Source organism: Rhipicephalus sanguineus, chromosome 2 (genome assembly GCF_013339695.2).
Source record: "Rhipicephalus sanguineus isolate Rsan-2018 chromosome 2, BIME_Rsan_1.4, whole genome shotgun sequence".
Classification (NCBI taxonomy): domain Eukaryota; kingdom Metazoa; phylum Arthropoda; class Arachnida; order Ixodida; family Ixodidae; genus Rhipicephalus; species Rhipicephalus sanguineus.
Window position 1 is genome coordinate 158,173,856 of NC_051177.1, and position 14,534 is coordinate 158,188,389.

A 14,534-nucleotide genomic window follows, 5' to 3' on the forward strand; every position below is an offset into this window, starting at 1 on the left:
GGGCCACCTTACTATTACGGCATCATATTACGGCTGTATTGTGACTCGATGCGGTAGTATCTGCGCGCTTTTATTGTGGTAGTGAAAACTCATTATCAGCAGTATTGCTGCAGAGCTTGCAGTGGGGGGAGCTCAGAGCAAGGCTCCGCTGCGGCTGCCACTCTGCGAGCCCGGACAGTCAGCTGGACCCCGTAGAGTTTCCTACAATACTTTATGCTGGACCGAGCTGATCGCCCAGGTTCTCGCTGTTCAGTGGCTCCTCCCATCGTTCCACTGTGGAATGTTGCCCGATGCGAGTACCTCTTAAAAATAAGTAACATTACTTGAAACAATACTGAAAACAAAATTTAAAAAAAAAGAAAAAGTACTTTGTCAGCGAAATTCGAACGGAAGTCGCACACCATGCTTTACCCAATGCGCTACGAAATCCAAAAGGTAGGGCTGTCTAACCGCCGCAGACAGCAACATGACTTTCTGTTAAAAAGAAAAATCGCCACTCCTTCAGAGCAGTAACATCAAGTTGATGCATTACCCTAAGAAAAGTTGACAAAACAGGGATTGATCTGACGACCTGCAGCACTACCGCTTCTTGAACAGCACGAAAAACCACTACGCCACCAAAGCCGCACGATGGTACCGTAGCCTGCGGTAGCGTTTAAATGACTACATATTTATGGTAATGGGCCCTCATTTTTACCATTACACTACGTTGACGGGCTCTCTAATTTTTAAGATTTCACTGCGCTGACGGGTCCCCTCACGTTTACGTTATCACTGCGCTTACGGGCCCCCTCACCGTAGTGACCTTAGTCACTGCTTTACGGTGATGGGGACCGTCACTACAGTTGCGTCGCTATTATGACGGGCCCCCTCACTATTACAATTAGATTACGCTGACGGGCCCCCTAACTCTTACGATAGTACCAATAGTAATGCGCTGACGGGCCCCGTCACCGTAGTCGTTACCAACTGAAATATTGGGGGCTGAATTCGACATTCTTTATTGTGAGGTATGAAATGGATAAAGCCTCAGCCCGCACCATAATAATATAGCAGACAGACGCAACCCTCATTTTAGGCAGAAACTAGGGAAAATATTTAATTGAGTGCGTTTGCCACAAACTGCCGCGTCCAGCGGCCGTGCCATGAACTAGAATAGGTGATGTTCCGTGCCTTTACACACACAGGAATGGGGCATGCCAACAATGTCAGCCGTCGCCCGTGTCTCGCAACCTACTCAGCTGAGTCAGGTCCCACTGCGGTTCCCAGAACCACCAACGTCGATCCAAATAGATCGCGAAGCTTCGAGCGAAAAGCGGTTCAGAACCTATTGCCAACGACACCAGCAAGTGGAGTTATGGGTACTGCGATTGAAGCGCGACTATGTTTGGAGGGAACAAACACTAATAGCGAAAAGCCAAGTTTTATATGAGGGCGAAGCAACATTTATATTTAACAAATGACTTTTATATCCCGAACGATATTATGTAGGCGCAATATGCCAAGAATGTATGACAGTGGTAAATATTACGAAAAATCTTTTTTAGCGCCCCCTGAAGACAGGCGCACGTCATTGTTTTTCAGTGTAGCCCTTGCGCTGCATGGAGAGGCATGCTCATAAAGTTCGTCTGCGACGACACGCCCCCTCACGTGTTCTCGTATTTCGCACTTCCATGCGTTCTCTGAATTATTGTGGTGAGAATTTGATTTTTGCTGTGCGCGGAGTTGGGAGGTGCGTTTCATCGTTGGTGAACGTGTTGGTTACGGTGTTCAACGGGCAACGGGGCGACGCGGCTAACATTTAACGCCGAACGCTTTCCGCGGTATTCGCGGAAACGATGTGGTGTTCAAGGATGCAATAGCAACACGCGTACGCCTGGCCACCCATTTCTTCTAGATAAGACACTGGCCCAATGGTTCGGCGTAGTGCGCTTGCTGGATATTCATGGACCAGTATTCCTGCTGCCCGATTTCCTTCGTGAATACGCGGTGATCGGTGAGCAGATCGCCAGGTTATCTGTCACGCTACAATTCGCATGCCTGTATAGGTTACATGTAAAGTCAATTTATCGGAACATAAGGCAACACATAGTGCACGTATAGTGTACGCACTCTTTGTACCTATTGCGACACTTGTTGCTCATTGTGTAGGGCGTGATAAAATTGCGTTATTGTGACCACTGATGGAAACTCAAACGTCATCATTTTGGCGTGGCCAGGCGTCATTTATTCTCGTTAGAACTGATATACACAAGCAATGCTCTCTCAAGGCCCCTGCACATGTGCGAAGCAAATAAGGAACGCTAAAAACATAAGTACGCTGCGGCTTACTTCAATCCCGCTGTGCAAGTGACACGAACGCAGAATAAAAGCTCCAAGAATAAGGTTTGCTGCTAAAACCAAGATGAATTTAACTGCGGCACACATTAACACCGCTGTTTAGTCATGAGTAGATATTAGTTTAGCTAGCGTTGGCTTCAAGCGCATTCGCCAAGGACTTGCCGGCTCGCCCTAGCGCTAGTTGTTAGCGATCAGGGGCCTAAGAAGACTATTTAGAGGTCACAATTCGCGCTAGCGCCAACAAAATAACGTCACTATTTTACCGGATAATGCATCACATCCGCTTTAGTTTTTGTTCCGTCGGAAGTGTTCCCTTGTCACGAATTTCGTGTGGCTCTGTGCGATGGACTCAGTCTAGACTCGGGGCATAGCACAGCAAACATTTATCAAACAAAAAACAAGGAAAACTTGGCACTCTAACATATACAAATGTACAAAATAAAGTCGCTACAAAATTCAACCTCACAACTCAGTACATAACTAAATTGTCCTACCCCTAGCCTGCTCCAGTCTTATAACAACGAACACGTCGGACCGGCCTTACTTGTCATTTCTGATGACTTGGTGCAAAGCCAAAGTCCCGTCTGGTGTCTACGTCGTCCGGTCTTTTAACTTGGCATGGTCCACGCCGTAGCCCAATGCGCCAACCGTCGTTGCCTGGTCACAAGCATGCACTCCGCTCTCCTGACGGCTAGGCCCGCTAGGCCTAACGTCGTTGTCGGCTCCTTCGCCAAGCCTGGCGTTCCACCGCTGACGTGGCCCTCCGGGGACTGCCTTCGGTGGCTTGCTTCGGAAGGGGTCTTGCGCCGGGAACGTCCGTACTTGCGGGGCGCGGCCACTGCATCGCCGAGGTGCCTTGCCTGAACGTCGTCGATCTCGCCGGCCTCACCTCGGGACGCCCGCGTCACCGTCCGCAGACCCGAACGCCCATCGCTGCCGTCGCCAGTGCGTCTGCTGGCGATGCGACCTTCCTTCGCCGAGCCCACGAAGACAATGCCAGCTCATTGCTCTTCGTCCTCCTTCATGGCTCGGTTCGCGTGCCTCGAGCTCTGTCGAATATTCCGAGCACGCGCTCGTACCGCTTCAAATGTTTTGATAACTTCGTCGTCATCGTTTTTCCGCCGCCTGGCACTCACTTGTGACATACGCCACCATTTCGAAGAGTTTTTTCCCAAAAAACTGATTTTATATGTCCTGCACTTGAGGTGTAACTTATAAATTGCGTCTGCTTGCTTTGAACTACACTGAGCACACACTGTTCACTGATGACCGCCACGACGCACAAAACTCTGACCACCACACAGTTTCGGAAACGCTACACAAACCGCTACCAGTAGTCACAGTTCACATTGTTCCAAATAACCTTGTCTAAAACAAACTTGCGTAAGACCACACCAAACTGTAACTCTCTATGCGAAACAACTTTTACTAAATCCCCACCTCATTCTTTTCCATTGTATGTCCACGACTGAAACATTTGACACTTCTAAGTCTTCTTACATTGCGCGTCTTTCGCAACTTTATTTTGCGTCTTCGTACTGCGCGCCTTCGGGAACATTCACTGCAAACGCTGCCTTTATTTCTGCTCTTAACAGTCATCAAACGCCTCATCCATACTACTCTTCTGGGGTGCGTCCTAACTACACGTTTTCGGCTGAGCATTGGTAGAGCTCTTTTAGCACCCATGTATCTAACTAATTTTTGGGGCGGTTTTCTTTCTGCTTTGCTTTAACTGAGCGACACCGTGAGTGTCAGCAAACCCAATGAACGTCACACTCTCCGGTATAAATCTCCCTGGTGCATGCCCCATGCTTGTTTCTTCAAGATAAGTAACTTTGAATGGTGGACTACTCTCCTGTTCTGCACGTTCTGCGAAGACTGGCTCAAGCGCGATCGTTTCCTCTGGTCCCTGACTTACACAATTGACGTGCCATGCACTAACACTTTCAATATTGCTACTACATGATGTATCTGAGATCTCAATTTCCTTGCTAATTACTAGCCCACTTTCCTTTACACAGCTCCCATGGTCGCTAATAATCTGTTCAACATGGTCGCAGCTGTGAACATCAGGACATTTCAATTTCCGAGGAAAATCCTCCATTGGCATTCCTACGTCCGGTCTAACGTCTGTGGCTTTTACCAACCTCAGTTCGCGTTCGAACTGTTCCTTCTCTTTAGCATGTGCTTCACGTGCTTCAGCACGTTTTACCTCAAGTTTTTATTCGAGCTCTTTTCGCGCGCGCTCCCTCTCTTTTCGAACACGCTCTTGCTCCATTCCGAGCAACTCCAATGCCTCTTCTTTTGAATAACCTCGGTCTCTCGCTAAGCACAGAATCTTGACGAAATCCATTGCCACAGCTCCGAAATCCGTAATGGGCAGGAAATTGGATCCTGGCAGGCTCGCCAATTGTCACGAATTTCGTGTGGCCCTGTGCGATGGACTCAGTCTAGACTCGGGGCATAGCACAGCAAACATTTATCAAACAAAAAACAAGGAAAACTTGGCACTCTAACATATACAAATGTACAAAATAAAGTCGCTACAAAATTCAACCTCACAACTCAGTACATAACTAAATTGTCCTACCCCTAGCCTGCTCCAGTCTTATAACAACGAACACGTCGGACCGGCCTTACTTGTCATTTCTGATGACTTGGTGCAAAGCCAAAGTCCCGTCTGGTGTCTACGTCGTCCGGTCTTTTAACTTGGCATGGTCCACGCCGTAGCCCAATGCGCCAACCGTCGTTGCCTGGTCACAAGCATGCACTCCGCTCTCCTGACGGCTAGGCCCGCTAGGCCTAACGTCGTTGTCGGCTCCTTCGCCAAGCCTGGCGTTCCACCGCTGACGTGGCCCTCCGGGGACTGCCTTCGGTGGCTTGCTTCGGAAGGGGTCTTGCGCCGGGAACGTCCGTACTTGCGGGGCGCGGCCACTGCATCGCCGAGGTGCCTTGCCTGAACGTCGTCGATCTCGCCGGCCTCACCTCGGGACGCCCGCGTCACCGTCCGCAGACCCGAACGCCCGTCGCTGCCGTCGCCAGTGCGTCTGCTGGCGATGCGACCTTCCTTCGCCGAGCCCACGAAGACAATGCCAGCTCATTGCTCTTCGTCCTCCTTCATGGCTCGGTTCGCGTGCCTCGAGCTCTGTCGAATATTCCGAGCACGCGCTCGTGCCACTTCGAATGTTTTGATAACTTCGTCGTCATCGTTTTTCCGCCGCCTGGCACTCACTCGTGACATCCCTCCTCACATAGATGGCACTAAGCCCCATGAACAGCCTGATGAGCAGCCATTATCTGAACGTATGGGCTTCTATGGAAGTTTCGCTACCAGTTACATGTACCTTGGAAGCACTACGAACAGCGCCGGCAGCGAACAATGCCCCAGCTGTGTCGAAGCATCAGCGCTTTTGTGGAAGGGGGAGAGTTGGATGAAAAAAGAGGTGGAGAAAGGGAATAGGACGACAGGAACACGTGCACCCTGCATGCGCCTCGGCGAATGTGTCCTCATGGCTAGAGCTTGCGTGCAGCCGCCGCGCGCTGACAAACCACCAAAAATGAAGCAATTGCTCAAAAATGCGTGCAGCAAACTCTGTTTATGGGTACAGTCACGTTTTCTGAGTTTAATTACAATGTTTTTGTCAGGTTTTCTTATTTTTGTTCAGTGTCATTTTAATGTGGCATCACAAACATTGCACCCCGCCATGTTGTTATTCACTCATGGCAATTTCAGTTAAGTCAATGCAACCCATTCATTGCTGTTTTTAGTGTGTCCCTATGAAAAAGTTCTTCGTGAAACCCCACATCAAATGCAAGACATTTTTACCTAAATATCTGTTGTATAATATGTGTATCTATATGTCCGCCCCCTCTTAGCACTTAATGCGCCAGTGTACGGTCCATATACAGTCTAAGGTGCAAGCGGTTTTTTCAACCTTCATTTTTCATCTGCATTGCATCATGTATCAGTATATTGACGCCACTGCAAAGCCGTGCTTTTGTGAGACCATTATTGAATGCTCTGTAAAAAAAAAAAGTCTGCAACAGCTTGTTAAAGGGGGCTGCGGGGCTGAATACGCATCTTTTCAACTGCTGCGCTCATTTTGATGAAACTTTCACGGATTTCTTTTCTGTTTGTTATAAGAACATATTGTAAATTTCAGCACCCTCGCCTAAATAGGAAAAAAAAGTATAGCTCTTTTAATGCTCAATCATGTATGCCAACTTAGGAAAGCTATCACTTAAAAATATTGACAATATACAAGCTTTTATAATTTATGTGCGTTCAAGATGGTTTGTAGTGGTTGATAAGAGCAGTCGTGCATTTTATGTCGCTTCTGTAAAAGTACTAACACTTAAAGTTCAAGTTCATGGTGAAAGTTCATGGTCAAAGTTCATGTTTATGCTTGTCACTGCATGTCAGACATCTGATCATTCTTTTTGTGTCAGATAATACTTAGGAATCAAGTAAGCAGCTTAGTTGCTTCCTGATAAAGTTTTGCTAGAAGCCACCTTGTAAGGAGCTATTGGAGAAGCATTTAGGAAATGATAGTTTTCCTGACAGGTTTGTTATCTCGAAGTGCAAATTGAGAAAAAGGAGCTCAAAGGTATAACAACACTCCATTTATTTGGATGGTAAAAAATAATAAAATGGCCCGACGTTAAGCTAGGGCCTTCCACTTCAACATGACGCTGTTCTGTGACAACTACATGCAATCGTCATCTCTTTTTCGCAGCTTTCGTGTCGTCCATGTTGGTCACAACACGCACCACCCGCTAATCGCAATGAATTCACAGGATAAAGAACAGATAAAGAGCTAAGCCGAATAGCACACACAAACTGCAGGAGCAACCCAGAATTGGCGCGAAACCAACGGCGGATGGTCAGGTAAGATGTTTCCGCCAATTCGGGCTTCGGTTTCAGTTTGCCAACGACTGTACTGTGACTGCGCCTAAAATATGCCTTTCCATTTTGTTTATTCATTTGGTTTGTCCTCTGGTGTACTCATGACCAGTGTTGCGGAGTTGCCACTCCGGAATTGGATTTACTCCGGAATCATTCCACATTTTCGCGACCCCGGAATGAAATGGGGACCACGCTTGGAGGAATAGAATGGGAGTGTAATTAAGCGCCTTTTGCACGGAATGGAATGAGAATAAAATTACGTCTTTTTGCGAAAATAGGGCACGATTTCGTCTAAGCGCTGTTGTTGAAACTTCCAACATTATTAAGTCGGAGCCTCGAATTTAACAATAAAGCAGTATATTCTTGAAATGACTTTGCTGATTACAAGCAGGGTACATTTATTAGTCACGCACTTACTACAGTTCTGTCATTATATAGACTGTGTCGCTCCGAAGTTTATCTCTATTCTTCGCGTAACCGCGGCTCTATGCCGTCTGTATGCGGCTCTTTTTTTTAGGGCAGGACAGTGCCATCACCGTCGCGAATGCATACTCTTAAGCAGGGCTAAGCAGACTGATGTTTAAAAACATCAGGCAAAATGATGACGCCCACCAAGACAATATGCCTAGATCCATTGAAGGGGAAATTTCTCTTTATCTTTTAGAGAGAACTTGCGCAGACACGGTTAAGCCCCTGACCTAATGGAAAGCGAACGAAAGCCGCTTTCCCCTGCTTTCTCTCCTCGCAAGGGCAGTTTTCACTGTGAATGTGACGTCAGCTAACGTGGAATGCGTGTTTTTTACGGCATCCCTGGTGATGACAGCGAAGTTAAATCGGCTGTCAAGCAGCTTATGGTTGTGAAGCGCAACACATAGCTAGTCAGACAGTAATTCTTTTATCTCACTTTTTTTCTTTTTTTAGGATCAACCGTTGAAGCAGCAGTCATTCACACTTCCAGTTTTCAGCGAAGCGCCCATTTAGCTCATAACATTTCGTTGCGAAATTTCGGTGAACGATACCAAAATAAAGCTTCTTGTTGCACCTAGCACTGCTCGCGACCTTCATTGCAGCAATTAAAAACCACGAGAACACCTAAGCACTTTTTATGACGTAGTGATTGCCAAAGAACTAGTGACCAATTGCCGGGCGTGCTGTTGTTATAGAAACATTTGTTTGAGTCGATAAAAATAAAATAAAGGTAGGTGGCCTCTTCTAAGTTCAGAAAGCTGCCAGTGACCGCTGCTGGCCTAGCCCGGGAGATCAGGCATTCTTGAGTTTCGCCCCGCCACGGTGGTCTAGTGGTTATGGCGCTCGACTGCTGACCCGCAGGTCGCGGGATCGAATCCCGGCCGCGGCGGCTGCATTTTCGATGGAGGCGAAAATGTTTGAGGCCCGTGTACTTAGATTTAGGTGCACGTTAAAGAACCCCAGGTGGTCGAAATTTCCGGAGCCCTCCACTACGGCGTCTCTCATAATCATATCGTGGTTTTGGGACGTTAAACCCCAGATATTATTATTATATTCTTGAGTTTCGAGCTGGGAGCTGGTCAGCCCGCACTCCCATTGCTACGGGGTGGGGATCATTTCATTATTATCGTTGCCCTGTTCCTTTGCATCTTTTCTTCGCTCGGTTGCTACGACTTGGCACATACTCGTGTTCGCATCGCCAAGCAAAGAGGGCATTGGGGAGGAACGTGTTTTGCTACACCCTCACTTGGTACTGCATTGAAATATCATGCACAAATTAGGCATGTAGGCCTGAGTACATGTTCTTTCGCAGTCGAAGGCCACAGCGCATTCTGTAGGTTCACCTTCAGTTAGCCATAGCAAAGGCTGGTGTGGTGTAAAAGTATGATCTGCCAATTTGTAAAAAAAAACCGAGGCATATGTTAGTGTACGAACAAATGCGTTATCCCAGCAAATACTGAAGAGAGAAACAAATTATCTCTGCGCATTGGTTGCCATTAATACCCCCGCACAAAAGCGGCAGATACTATATGCACAGCCTGAACTTTATCTCACGAGCAGTTTAGTACATGACACAGGTAAATAACCTTTGCGACAAAGAAGACATTACATACCTTCGCACAGGCGAACATAGAAAGTTCTCCTCACGCCATCCATGCTTGTGAGGCGCGCTTGACAAGCGTGAGTGCTGACGAGCAGTGCGGCCCGGTGTTCCATATTCGATGCGAAGGCACATGGTGCCCGAGCGGTGCACTGTTCCAACTAATACCAGCAGATCTGGAGGGCTTTGTTTCCCATTAACCAAATCTTAGATTTCTCCATATTCACGACACCCCCAGACGCGTGGCAAAACTCCTTAGTCTTAAGCTATATTGAACACCACGTTTGTCACCATAAAATACGGTATATCGTCATTCTAGCATTGCCACATTTAAGCTTAAACTATAATAAAACATCACCATTCGTTCAAACATGCTGGCCATGCAAATACTATAGGTAGGGGGAGAACTGTCCCCTATGAGAATCAGTAGGTTGGTTGTACTGCACGAGATATGTCACCAAGCTACTATCCCTCGACCTTGATAACGTGTTTTGCGTGCTTTTGCAGTTCTTAATGCATATGATAACATCAACTTTATGGGGCGTTCATTCCTAACTAGATAAAACTCTTAAGACGCTTTCCCTACATTAAAGGGACCCTTTAACACTTTTCCTGACCTCCTTGTATTGCAGTTTTTACTTTTGGGTTGCGTAAACTGGAGGCTGAAGAGATTAGTGAAGCAAGAACGGCAGCGGTAGGGGCACGCAGTCCGAAGTTATTCAGCCTAGAACACTCAAAATGGAGGCCTACCCTCAACTTGATTTTCGCGGGGTCACCTGACCACGTTTCACTCGCCCTGTGACGTCTGATGGCGTCCGAATGAAATGAACTGAAAGTTCCTACGTACGGGAAGCTTGCATACAATGTTGGCCGTTCTTTCCAACGTACTGATGACGCCGTTGCGATAGTAACAAACAATGTGGTGCATTAAGAGTGAACTGCGCCTGCGAAACGAGGCAGATCGTGAACGCCTCTATCATGTTTTCTAGTTTTAGTCGTGTTTCTTGTTGCGACGGCGTCTATAGGCGCTTTTAGCTGACCGTATTTCGCCTCCCGCTCCGCTCAGCCAGTCTGTGGTGGCGTCACTGCGCATGCGCCAGACGGTCAGGCGCTGAGCGTGTGACCGGACCGTCGAGCGAGGGATCACGTGACACGAGGAGAAACAACCAAAATGGCAGCCTCTTGTACCGCGAGTCCGCGCTGCTCGGAAAACAGCGGTTATTCGGCCAACATGCAAAACATGACGGCACTTCAGGATACTCGAGGATCTGTGGCTTCTCCGAGATGTCGTCGCGGCCACTCCCTTTGAATATCCGCGCATGCGGGATGACGTTCTACGGAGCGTCGTTGCAGCGATACATCGAGAGCTGACACTTCGGGCCATGAAGGAGCGTCTCGAGCTGCTTCTTTGGTACTTCCGTCAACAGGACTCCGCATACCTTCGCAAGTAAGCGATTTCATGTACACTAGTAACAATTTAGCTTTTAACAGCAGCCACTCTCCCGCCTATTCAGAAACGCTCTTTAGTTTGACTTGCCACAGGGCAACGCGCTGAACGCTGCCCCAGGGCACCGCGTTTGAAACGCGTTTGTGCTGCTTGAAAGCGGTGTCTACGTTCAAGCGCTTCTGAATACGGGGGTAAGCGTCCATACTGTGTGAGCTCACCTGAGCTAACTCATACTTTGCATTGCTAGGTCTGGAACGGAAGAATTTTCACCAACTATAACGCCGGCCTTTCTCTACTGCACTTGGTGATAGGACTCTGTTATTGCGTTGCATTGCCTTCGTGATTGGTGCACCGATCACAGAGGCAATGCAAATGGACGATGTTTTTTGATGAATTCGTAATGTGACCTGATGTAATTGGTCAACATAGTGACGCCAGAGAATTTGGCGATGTGTGATGTCATATTGATGTTTTATTCTCGCGAAAAACTGCTAACGTTGTGTTGTTCTCATAAATGTTTTTCAGTGTAGTGCTGGCTGCATTCTCATGGCTGTGGGTTATGTGAGCATTACGTTTTGCTTCCCAATTCGTGGTGCCTGTTCGTAGCAGTGTTCAGAGAGTCGAAAGCACTCAATCTAATTTTATGGTTTTTGAAGCGCCGTGAGAAAGGGGGACGAGCAAGTGCGTAGACATTGTTCATTCTCACTTGCTTATCTCAATGTTTGTCAAACTCAATATCAGCTTAATGCGTTATGCGCAAGCTAAATTTTCACACCAGCTTCACACAGGACGAGAAGTATATTCTACCGGATGTGGTTTCCTTATTGCGAGATTTCGTCGCTTATTTGCAATAGTGTTCCGCTGGGTAAGAATTTTTGAAAATTTCACTGCATTGCCCTCTATTTTGCTGCAGAAAATCAGTCACCAGCATCACTCCTCTTGCGAATGACTGGAGATGAGGAACCTGAGCCACCAGTCCAAGGGAGTGGTGATACTGCAGTGCCGGTGGACAACAGACAAGATGAAACCGCTGTGCAAGAGCCAGATGATGTCCAGGCATTTGTGCCGCACCGTCACCGTATCTGTACCCTTGTTCACAATAAAGAAAACACCTTTGCATCTCCGGGTTCACTCCCACTCTCAGTGATGTCATTGATCGAAGCAAATTAAGTCCGACTTCTGGAGCAAATAAAACACCGCTTTGGAGCGGAAAATGAGCCTTTTCCAGCATTATTAATCCAATACCTTCGAATGTAAATATTTATTTCTGTAACATAAGCAGCTGCTCAGTTTTTAACGAAATGGAATACCCTTCTACCTGGATGCATGTGCAGTTCAGGCATGGAATGACGGGCCTGCTGTATCTCAGCAGTTAACAAAACGGGTTCAAGAGTTTATAATCGTACTGCTCAGTGTAATTACCTCAGTAAGTCACACAAGATGCTGTCGTTAAATAAGAACTGTAGTTGCACGAAGTATTATGCATAGTGCCTCTACTCTGAACAAAGCTACCCTTTGGGCTGTGTGGATTGTATCCGGTATGGGCAATGCAGCCTTCAGTCTACGAGTACTCGCTATACACAAAGGGTACAGGAGAACACAGCGGAACTTGGGCGGGCACAATGTATGCCTAACAGCATGAAGACACCATGCACATAAGATTGGATAATTGTAACTTAGATTGCAGTCCAGCGCTAAGCCAAGGCGACAAAAAAAAATAAAAAGGCTGATGCGTCAAGCACCACCGTAAATCGAAAATAAATCAATTCACTCTGTTTTAAAACAGAATTTTCTTTCTTGCTGCAAGACAAGTACAATTTTTATTTCCATTTTCAACGTACTTGTGACTTTCATGCACAGGTGGCGTCGCACTTGCCTTGACCGAAAGACGCTTGGCTAAAACCAAAAACGCGCGTTGCGCTCCGGTAACGTTGAGCGTTTGAGCGGAACGGGGAACGGACCGCAGAATCGGTCAGCTAAAAGCGCCTTATATCAACGCTCTTACATTTTTTCCCTTCAGTTTCTACAAACAACGGCGCCTGGAGCGTCCCGAGCGCGTTTCCCTCCAGCGCCGTGGCGTTCGGCGCATACTTTGCCGGGCGCTGCAGTTTTAAAGCTGAAATGTCTAGGATTGTCTGTGTAGTTGGTGTTCAGTGAAAAAAGCATGCTCAAGAAAAACTAAACCCAATAATAACCCCTTCTGTGATACAACTCCGCTATTACTTCTAACGTTACATTTATCCAATGGTAGGCCAGCGCTCATCTTCGTCATTTCCGCCCGCAATAGTTCTGGCGAGCGCCACTACGCATTGATGCGGTCAGCAGCGATGTAGGTGCTTCAAAAAAAGTGTTGCATGGCCCTTTTAAGGAATAACAGGAATGGAATTGAAGTGCCCGGCCATTCCGGGAGTGGGAATGAGCTAAGCTTTTTCTTTCCGAGGAATTTAAATGAATGGAATTGCTGCATGTTCTAATTCCCTGGAATGGAATTGGAATGGAATGGAGGCGCCCATGCCGCAACACTGCTCATGACGAAAGGTCTTCTGCGACTGAAAAGCTCGAAAAAAAGTTCTAAAACGAGCATTCACTTTGCGTTCGGCTGGTTGCCCACTCTGCAGTCCCGTCTTCAAAAGGGCGTGTCAAAGACGCTTTCTAGAGGAATGCGCACCACCGTTTCGTGAAAAGAATTTCTTTTCTTGTTTTCTGCTGCTCAGATAACAGCCAAACTTGGTTAGCAATCAGCAATCTAAAACAAACTGAAATTTGAAAACTGTTAGGCTTTTTTTTTAATCGGTGTTTTAGGCATGCCTCCCGCCTTTATAGACATATCTTTATGCCACGGGGCATTTTTTTATCTTCTACATGGCATACATTGCCGCTACTGCAACACTCCTTGTCAGCTACTTAAATATGTTACTGCAAAGCCATACTTTTGTGCGACCACTGTGGTATGTGTACATTAGTGCGAGATAGCTACACAAAGTGTTATTTTTTGTGTTTTATTCACATAATTGCGGCACCAATAAAATTATGCTGCAACTGGAAAGATGTGCCTTAGCAAACAATGATTACTCTGTTTTAAAGGGCCCCTCACCAGGTTTAACAATTTTGAGCTAACGAGCGCAATGCATACACTGGGCGTTCGCGATCACGTCTGCCAAAATTTGCAACGCTACGCGTCGCGGAAATGGGTCAAATTTCAAGGTGAACGCTGCTTGCCCTTCCTCTCGCGGGCGCGCGCTTTAGAGAATGAGGGGATGACGTACATGAGAAGATGGCCCTACGTAAATGGTAGTGCTGTGACGTCGCTTCTCTACGTAGACGACTGTGCTCTGACGTCGCCAACAGTAGCACGTGACGCTGCGATAATTATTTGACACGACATGTGTAGCTTGTGTAATTTGTTGCTTGAATAGATTAATAAAACTTTAGATAAATAATGAGACACACAAAGGGAATGTATGCGTCTTTTTCATTTTTTTTTCGTTAATTGCAGCGAGATGCGGGGCTTATGTGCCTCCCTTTCCCATGCGTTCGTGTCCCCGTGGTTAGCGCATCGAGCAGACGCCAGCCCTGGAAACGAAAGTAATGTTCTGGCGCGTTCGAGCACTCATTATGCTCATTTATTCTACCGCGTCCAAGTAAACGATAATGCGGCACTGGCTCATGATACCGCCACTCTCGTGCCCGTACAAATGTCTCAACTTTCATGCCCCTCCCTCAGAAGCAGGCAGTGCACCCCAGAGAACGCCAACAAAACGCCCCCGGCCGCT